The sequence below is a fragment of the Zeugodacus cucurbitae genome, chromosome 3, assembly GCF_028554725.1.
Source record: "Zeugodacus cucurbitae isolate PBARC_wt_2022May chromosome 3, idZeuCucr1.2, whole genome shotgun sequence".
NCBI classification, from domain to species: Eukaryota; Metazoa; Arthropoda; class Insecta; order Diptera; family Tephritidae; genus Zeugodacus; species Zeugodacus cucurbitae.
Genome location: NC_071668.1, coordinates 47374621 through 47383896, shown reverse-complemented (window position 1 = coordinate 47383896; position 9276 = coordinate 47374621). Strand labels below are relative to the sequence as shown.

At 35.0% G+C, this 9276-nt stretch overlaps 1 protein-coding gene across 9 annotated transcripts in view; it reads right to left on the bottom strand.

Annotated features, from left to right (window-relative positions):
• Positions 1 to 9276, bottom strand: part of LOC105218759 (uncharacterized) — a 107661-nt gene that overhangs the window by 1936 nt on the left and 96449 nt on the right. The window contains exons 3-4 of one of the 9 annotated variants that reach the window (XM_054226948.1): positions 8244 to 8520; positions 6186 to 6399 (exon numbers count right to left, since the gene is read on the bottom strand). The exons of 7 other annotated variants lie outside the window; for them this stretch is intronic. The gene's annotated coding sequence lies outside the window, so the exon portion shown is untranslated. The remainder of the gene's footprint in view (positions 1 to 6185; positions 6400 to 8243; positions 8521 to 9276) is intronic. One more of the 9 variants, XM_011194540.3, reaches the window with a different exon arrangement.

The window sequence follows — 9276 nt, the reverse complement described above, 5'->3', positions numbered from 1 at the left end:
CGCTTTTTAAATATTACTTATGTTTCAGTCCTCCGATAATTGGAAAGCTGTTAGCGAAGTGATTGTTTTATTTAAGAACAAATTAGGAAACTAAAAGATTCAAGAGGCTTTATAAATTACGCAGTCACACAACAAAATTTTGGTTCTGTCCTGAATCCGAGGCCGAGGTTCATGTAATACCATCAGATCAGGGTTTTGAAATAACCCCAAAAACCAATATGACGGTCAGCGTTTTTAAAAGTTCAACGGATAAGCTTGAATCTCGCTACTCGGGGGTTTTCGGTGTTACGGATTACGAATTCAATATTACTTTTCAAAAATTTCAAATAACGGACCAGTATGAATTTATTTTTAACATGTGGTCGCCATATTGGTCTGTCATTTTGAATTTTGAAGAACCGATACCGAATTCGTAATCCGTAACCCCGAAAACCCACGAGTATTTTTTTACAGTCAATGTAACACCGAAACAAATGTTTTACAGAATAACTACGGTTAGAGTTAAGAATTTCAAAATTTTCTCATCGTTTGCTAGGAAGATTTGAAAAAAAAAATAAATCTTGAATGTATTAGTACGTATAATAGTTTTTTAGAGTTCTTTCGTCCTTATGCTGAGACTAGTTAAAAGTTAACTAGTTTAGATAATTAATTAGTTAACTTTAATACCCGATATCCACCACAGACACTCTGATAGATTACGTAAAAAAAGTCAGTACGCAACGTACGTCATCAGTTGTAATGGGGTTTTTCTTATTAACGTTATTTGTTAGGTACTTTTTTCAATCTTGAATAATCAGTAAATTTTGAAGCTGTTGTAATAATAAAAGTACAAAATCTTAATATATGCATATATGTACATATGTATGTATTTATAAATTCTCTATTCTCTCACATAATTGCAAAAATGGGATAGCTAAAAGCACAATAATTTTATGTCGAGATCATTTTATGTTTACATTGAATATTATTTGAAAAAAAATTACTGCATTGGAATTCATTAAATCAAGTTTTTTCCAAGTTGTTGGTGTCAAACACCGTCTTCGAGTAGAATCCATTCTTCTAACGGACTATTCGATTAACTAAATAAACATACATATGTATTTCAAACTTTATTTTACTGATGTAATTATAGAACTCCATCATTAATAAATCGCTATATTCAATAAAATTTAATTTAGAAGAGAAAGTCAGACGGCATTTTTCATTAAATTAAAAGTAAATATACACGTTGTATTATGAGAAACTGTTTGAACTATCTGAGCCAAATTTGGGGAAAGAAAACTTGCATGCCACCTGGAAAAATCCACTCAAATCCTCCATATAAAGGTACAAATCTCTAACAAACTATGTGAACCAATTAGAATGACACAGATTATTCGCTATACACAAGACGAGACAATGATGTTACAATTACGGTCTATTTCATGAGATCGGTGGATAGTCACATATACCAGATATTGAAGTTGAAAGTACAAAAACAATATTATTGTAACACATTGTTATACAATTCAGTCGGTAAAAATACTGTATAACGCGCATGACTATGTCAAAGTTCATTTTTGAAACATGTAAGGAAGGACTCGCGCAAACAAACTCTTTCAATACCTCGGGCATCTGTCCTAAGGAACATAATTTCATATTTCCTGTGTTCCTTCCCAAACCACTTCGGAAATTTTAAATTTTCTTTGCCTAACATTTACTTCGACATCATACCACAAGTCCCAATCGGATTTATATCAGAATTTTGCGCTGGTCAATCGATAAGAGAATTTTTTTCTCGTGTAAGCTAGTGTTTCATCAAAGTCGTTGTATGCTTGGGATAGTTATTGGTCATCAAAATTCAGTTAGCATCAAAAGAATATAGATCCCTCGTATTCCTTATTATATCTAGATATGAAAAATTATCACTTTTCCATGCACTTGTGGCCCAACACCACACCATGAAATAGATCTATACCAACGTACATTACGGTCTTTTCGGAATTCATCGAATTCACTTCTTGGATTGTCTCTCGATGTAAAAATTTTCTACAATAAGGACCAATGCATTTTCATTTATTTTTATCCATAAAAAGTGTATTTTTCCAAAGATTTCAATATTTTCTTTTATGACTATGAGCTAATGTTATTCGCGCTTTAATATTATTTTAGGACATATGAAGTTTTTTAACGACCGCATGGTCATACAAATTATTTTCATTTAGACGTCTTCGTACCTTAACATGTTTAAGCGAGGAGTTAAAGGGATCAGCATTACATTTTCTAGCAATTCATTTTCCTCGTGGAAGGGGCTTCGTGAGGTGGCGCCTTATGAATTTTGTTCAGATATAACAGTTTGGGATCTGATTTTTGATGGCGTTATACTCCATTTGTATGGAATATCACTAATAGATAGAGTGATTCAAGAGGAAGGTTTATATGTATAATACATGCTTCATTTACTAAGGCAACATTGCTAATTTTAGAGGTTTCTAACATGATGTCGTAAATTAACGTATTTTTTTGTGCTTATTTAGCAATTTAGAAAAACGCTGCCTAAACCCTACGAGTTAGATCAAACTAATAATGTACTACAGTATTGTACACCATAAAAAGGTCTACAAAAAAGCCGCGATGGTATATGTTTATCTTTTAGGGATAACCCACATTAACCATTTTTATTGTTTACTTTTTACGTGAAAAAATGGCTTATTTATACCCGAGACACACATGTAGTAACAATACTATTGTTCGTACGAATACAAGATGTGTGTCACCAAATACCAGCACTTTACTATTAATACGTTTATGCTTCTTTTCTACTCGGTTATATTATGCACGGGTAAGTTCAACCCACATGCATAAACACTTTTTCACTATGAGTTAAATGATCTACTCGGATAGAATATACAAATTTTCTTGACGTATGTAGACGAGTTAACTCGGATGCATAAACGGATTTAGAGTTAAGTTGAAGGTCAAATCAGTTGATTTTTGTGCCGGTGTATATGGTTTTGACAAATTGCATATACAGGGTTCCTGGTATTGCCAATTTTTCGCTAAAAACCCCTACCCCACTTACTACCGAATTTTTGCGGCAAACGCCTGGTACTGTGTAGTACTACAGTAACCGGTAATTGGTTACTTTTTGGCACCGGTTTTTTTGTGGCACACCTGTGGCACTGTGGGTAGTCGGATGGTGTAGTGAAAACCGGTTATTTGCAAAAACTTCGACGAGTGGGTAGTCGGTTTTCGTAGAAAAACCGGTTTTTTTGGGTCGGTCAGTGGTCGGTTTTGCTCGCGCATTTCTGCCCGAACACTTCTCAACAGATTTATGCCGCACACCCCGTATATCTGGAAAATACGGACATATTTATAAAACGTGGCAGCCCTCAATTTAATTCAATTCAGAATTTACATCCAGTAGAGTATTTGCCGTTTATGCTTATAGGCTTTACCCATGTAGAATATAACCGTGTAGAGATAAAGCATAAACATAGTATATGTGAGCAATGTAGTATTTTGCTGGTAACAATATATACCCGTGCGAAGCCAGGGCGGGTCGCTAGTTTCACTATAATGCAATTTTTATTTGGTTTGTAAATTTTTTGTAAAGGTCACAGATAATTGAAATTTTTTCAACAAAACAGTACCTTCCTGTTACGATTTTTTTAAATTTGTTATAATATTACCTATTAAATACAAGTTCTATAAGAAAACTATATGTAAGTATCAATGTCCAATGCATTTCCGGCGAAACTTAACGAATCGAATTGAATATATCTGAGTGGAAATGATAACGGTTATTGGCTATTCAATTAAGGAGGTGTTATATGTATATAGTAATGATATAATAAAAAAATATTTTTGAAAATATCGCTCTCCTAAAAGTTACAGTAATTTTACTAAATGTAAACAAATATTGCGTTTCTAGTGAGACATCACCCATCTTAAAATCACCGAAATCGGACTATAACATTTCAAAAGCTCCAGACACCGAACATGAGGACCTCTGTACTTGTGACCTATATATTTATTATACACGGATTTTTAAACTTACGGTGGACTTTATACCGTATGAATCGGTTAATATGTGAAATATCTTAGCATCTGGATTGTGAAAATTATTAAAAATGGTTAAGGAATTATCCCAGCCCCCATATACTATATACAGTGATTCTTGTTATTCTAGTGGATTTTATGCTGGATATATGGGTTGAATTGTGTGTTAATTTAAAAATTTATATTTTTTTTAACTTGCGAGAGTATAAAATGTTCAGTTACACCCAAACTTTGTCCTTCTTTGCTTGTTGTTTTTTTATAATTTCATAACATTTATAAAATATTTGTGGCACATAGCCAGATAAACAGTAAAATTGGTTGATAAGTCGTGCTGGAGTTTTCATCTTTAAGATATGGTGTTATAGTTTCACTCCAAACAGTAATATTTTGTACTGTTATACCCGTATGTATTTGAGTATTTATGCATAATATACATGTGTACTTTTTTGCACATATATGTACGAGTACATAGATATTGCTCTGTGTATGAGCATGCCACCAGATGAGTGGCTGCTCCGTTCCGGCTCCCATTCAGTGGAGGGGATACGTGCGCGCGCGACGCTGCTGTGCACCTAAGTCCCAAACGTAATTTTCCGAATTCATTGAACTGCGTGAGTGTGAAAAATAACAATTTAGATAAACATTGTGTCGCCATAGGTCGCGCCACTCAGCCACCTTACTAAGCATCGCAAGCGTAGCATACCGTCAGTCTCCGAGCTTGGCCACATGCGTCTGCTGGCGTGCCAGAGAGCGATGATGTGTTGACATTGTGCTTGCTCGCTTAGCTCGCCCCACAGCCTCTCCACCCCTCTTGGAAAACACTGCTTGAACATACCCGCTTACGAGCGAGCAACAAGCAACCCCGCCACTTTCGTCTAGCTAAGTCGGCTTTAGCAGCGCCGATTTGTAGCGTCTGTGGCATCGAAGAAGGCCGTTTGGCTTGGCGGGTTTGTTTGTGGCCGTGGTTGTGTGTAGGTGTGGCATTTGTGACGCTGTCAGTGGTTGATGTGACACAAAAATCATATTAATATAAATTAACGATGTGGAAAATTTAGTTTAGTAGTGAAAATGGCGATGGATGAAGTTGCTGTTAAGGCATCCTCGGCCTTAAATGACCTAAAAGGTGGCGAGCACAACCGTGCGGCAATGCCAATACGAGCGCTGGAATTGATGTCAACTGATTTATACATACGAGTACACACTGAAGCTACAGCATGAAGGTTAGGCCCCCACGAAGAGCGAAACTGCTAAGGATAGCACGTCCGTTAAACATTAGTCACTGCGAATGCGTAAAGCTTTTGTATGAAAAATCGTTGGCGCCTGTTTACGAATCGATTCGAATGGTGTATTGCCTGAATATTCAAACAAATACAGATTCTGTTTATTCGCTCCTTAGTAAGTATGTATGTATGTACATAGATGATTTTATTAAGTTATTTTACTCAATTTTCAACGTAATATATCTCTTCTACATTTTTATCATTTGACTTGTGCCTGTACCTATGTATGTGTATTGGACTATTTGCAATTTCAAATTTGGAATATTGAGAGATTTTGTAACAATAATAGTTTTAAGATAATACCCATAGCTAGGCTAAGGATTTCCGTTCTCAGATGTTTTATACGTTTAAACCTGATACCAAAAATAGCTCGTGATGCTAATCATATTTAAAAATCGGTTCAGTAATTTTTTTAGCTTTCATACTTATTCTTTCACGGGTTTAAACAAACATTTCAAGAGTTATAAGTTATAGTTTTTGAAATTTTGTTCAGCAAGCAGCTGCGAGCGCTCGTTCCTCGACTTTCTGACACGCGATTGCGATGCGAAGAGAATGACTTTCAAGACGATTTTCAGTTTCGGATTAAGAGAGATTATCCATCACGGAATCTTTTTGATACCCTCACCTGGGAACTATTTCCAGAAAGTTGAGATTCTAGCAATAAATATAGCCTATGTTACTCGGGGTGAATGTAGCTTTCCAATGGTGAACTTTTGAAATCGGCAAAGTAGTAGTTTTTGAGTTTATTCATTACAAATATACATACAAATCTTTCCTCTTTATAATAGTATTATAGATATCGGTCGATATTAGTAAAATTAAATAAAATAAATGAATGCAAATGTTTAGAATCCAAAATCTTACTTTTCTTAACTAACGTAGACACAGCTTGCACGGTTATAGCCGAGTTTACAACAGCATGCCATTCGTTCGAACGGCTCATCGTTCCATAGGTTATGGTATTCGCCGTTGCCAATGTTTACCGTAAATTTTCCGCAAAACTTTTCTCTCGCAAACTCCTAGTGTTATCTCATCGAAACCGTCCATGCTACCCTTTGGTTCGGTTGATGTCATATACCTGGATAAAATAGAGTATCAATTATCTTGATCAACCTCATTTCATGGCCATCCAAAATATATTTGTTTAACATCCACTATGAACATTGCCTTCTCGTATTGGCTGTACGGAATTCCTGAATTTATTCAGAAAATAACTTATAAATATCGATTGACTTGTTTCTTGGGTATAAACTATTTTACTTAAGAACAAAATTTGTATGTTTCAGTATATTAAACGTAAGTACATACATATTTTGTTCGTCTACTTCGATGCCTTAAAAAAAGTGTGTTCATACTTAAGTATTGTAGAATAGCAAACTCGACTTTCCCACTTTATTTGATTCAATATAACTGCTTACACTAACTGACGGACAACGCAATACTGTTAGCATCTAGTTAATTCTATTGTGTTAAAGAAAATGTGATTACACATTACAACATTTCAACGGAAATGCTATCCGAACCGGGTCGTGCACTTTGACATAAAGAAGTCATTACATGATATGTAGCACAACGCCAGTTACCATATATTTTTATTTTAATAAATAACTTTTGTATTTCTAATAAGCATAATTTGATCACTTGACTCATGTGTTCATTAACTTTGTGTGACGCTTTTACCGGTTTCGAATTCAACAACAAATGGTCATAAATGTGTTCATGCTGACTACAACAAAATGCTTTGAAATATGGGTTTCATTGCTTGAAAATATAAATGTTTAAAGAAACGTTTTTATTCAGGCACAGTCGGTTGTAATTTCATTTTTATAGTTAAAAAAATTGTATGTATGTTGTGTAAATTTATGTCGATATCAGCGGCGTATATTATATACGATTGCACCTTCTCTGTTTAGCTCTGCAGCTCGTCTTATTTATTCCAGCATCAGGGTAGTCACACAGTAGGGAGTCACCCTGTCTGAAACATCGTTTGGTATCAAATGGCTCGATGAGGTCCTTCCTAACCCGTATTAGATCTGCGGAGATATTGAGGAGGCGCAGATTGTGGGGTCTTTTTTTGGAATGGGCAGAGTTCTTCGCCGCTGTATTTGACTCGACGTCTTTCTTTTAACGTTTGCAAATGCGTCTCGGTTACTTCTTCAGTTTTCGATATCTCCTACCGCGCACGGGTTGTGGTCGATTGCAACGTTGCGATGTGGACCTTCTTTCTCTCCACTGCGACACGACAGTCCTCATAAAGGATAGAGGATAAACATATTTATTCATTTATTTTCTCCATACACGTCCAATAACGATCCAAGTCACAAGTACAGTTAGCTGAATTAAGGTTTTAGGTCAGTGTACACAGCTCTACGGACATGGTATCAAAACTAGAGCTAGGTTGCCAATACCCGGTCTATTTCTCTGAAGAGGTAATTTCTCCAACAGAAATTTTTCGAAGCAATATATTTTATTAAAAAGAAATTGAGGAACATGATGGGTATCATACAGGGGACTTAGCTATAGTGTCCGACTGATACCAAATTTTTGGCCGATGCCGATTCTTTCATCAACAACTTTATTTAGTAAATCAGTATAGTAACAAAGGAAAGAAAAAAAAGAAAAGTGGTTATTACGTGATCCTGTCTATGGCGAACATTTAAAAATAGACTCTCTTAGTTACGAATGCTTCTATAATAGTTGTTTTATGACATTATTTCAAAATCTCAACAAGGTGTTAAACAAAACTGTGAATATTTGACATAAATCGAATCTTTCTAGCAATGCTAAATAAAACCTTCAATTTAGTGCAAAATTATTGAATTTCTTTATACTAGACTTAAATTATCATCGTGATCACTATATTTTATATTGTAAACAGATAATTCAAAAGTTATGATTTAAAGAAATCAAAAAGGTTTTTACCTGTATGTAAATGTAAATGTATTTTAGTGTAATCCGGAAGAAGTAGAAGAATCGGCTAAGAATCGGCCAAATATGGCCGATGCCGATACCGATGCCGATGCTGAATTTTGAGGCCGATGCCAACACCAAGGCCAATTAATCGGTCGGTCTCTACTTAGCTATAGTTGTGGTCGAATTCCATACGATTCGAATTCGAGCATGTTGGGAAGGAATTTAGTCAAATGGTGAACCGTTACCTCCCGTCCTCCAGCCGCATATAGAAAGCTTATTCAAATTTCTTAAGTTCAATCGAGAAAAGTAGGGTTTAACAGTTATTTGATTGTTGAAAAGGAATATATACAGACATATACTACTATGTACATATACAAAATATACAGATAAGTAAGAATATTTACAGACATATTTATACAAAGATCGATTCAACTTCATTTTATCTAATCTATCTGTAATTGTTGTTATAAGGGTACTGAGGGGCTATAGCCTGCCTCTCATCCTACATTTTATAGTGACTATGCTTGTGTGTATATATGTGTTTATATTAGTGAGGAGGAGGCAGCAGCGTATTTTGGTATTTGGTTGTGGACAAACTGAATAAAAACCCGCACAATTTGCATTTTGGACTAGAGGTTCGCGTATTCCGCCCTCTTCACTGATAATTCGAAAACCAATTGATAAAGTTAAATTATGTAAACACATTCGACCGGTAAGTGAGTAAGTTAAAATACGTACAGTATACACATATATATTTACATACATTTTACCAGCAAACGATCTCTATTAAAATAAAACTACACAAAGGGTTCAGTTTCAAGTTAAGCTAATCGCATTTGCCACCCTCGCACCTCAGCTACACTCATATATATGTACATTCATATATTATGTTGGTGTCGTTGAATAGTGCAGCAATGGAACATGAACAGATGTTGCAAATAATTATTTTATTTTTGTGTCGAATACCAAAACATATACCTATATGTACATACATATATGTATGTAAGTTACTATCTATATATGTATGTATGTATAAAATCAT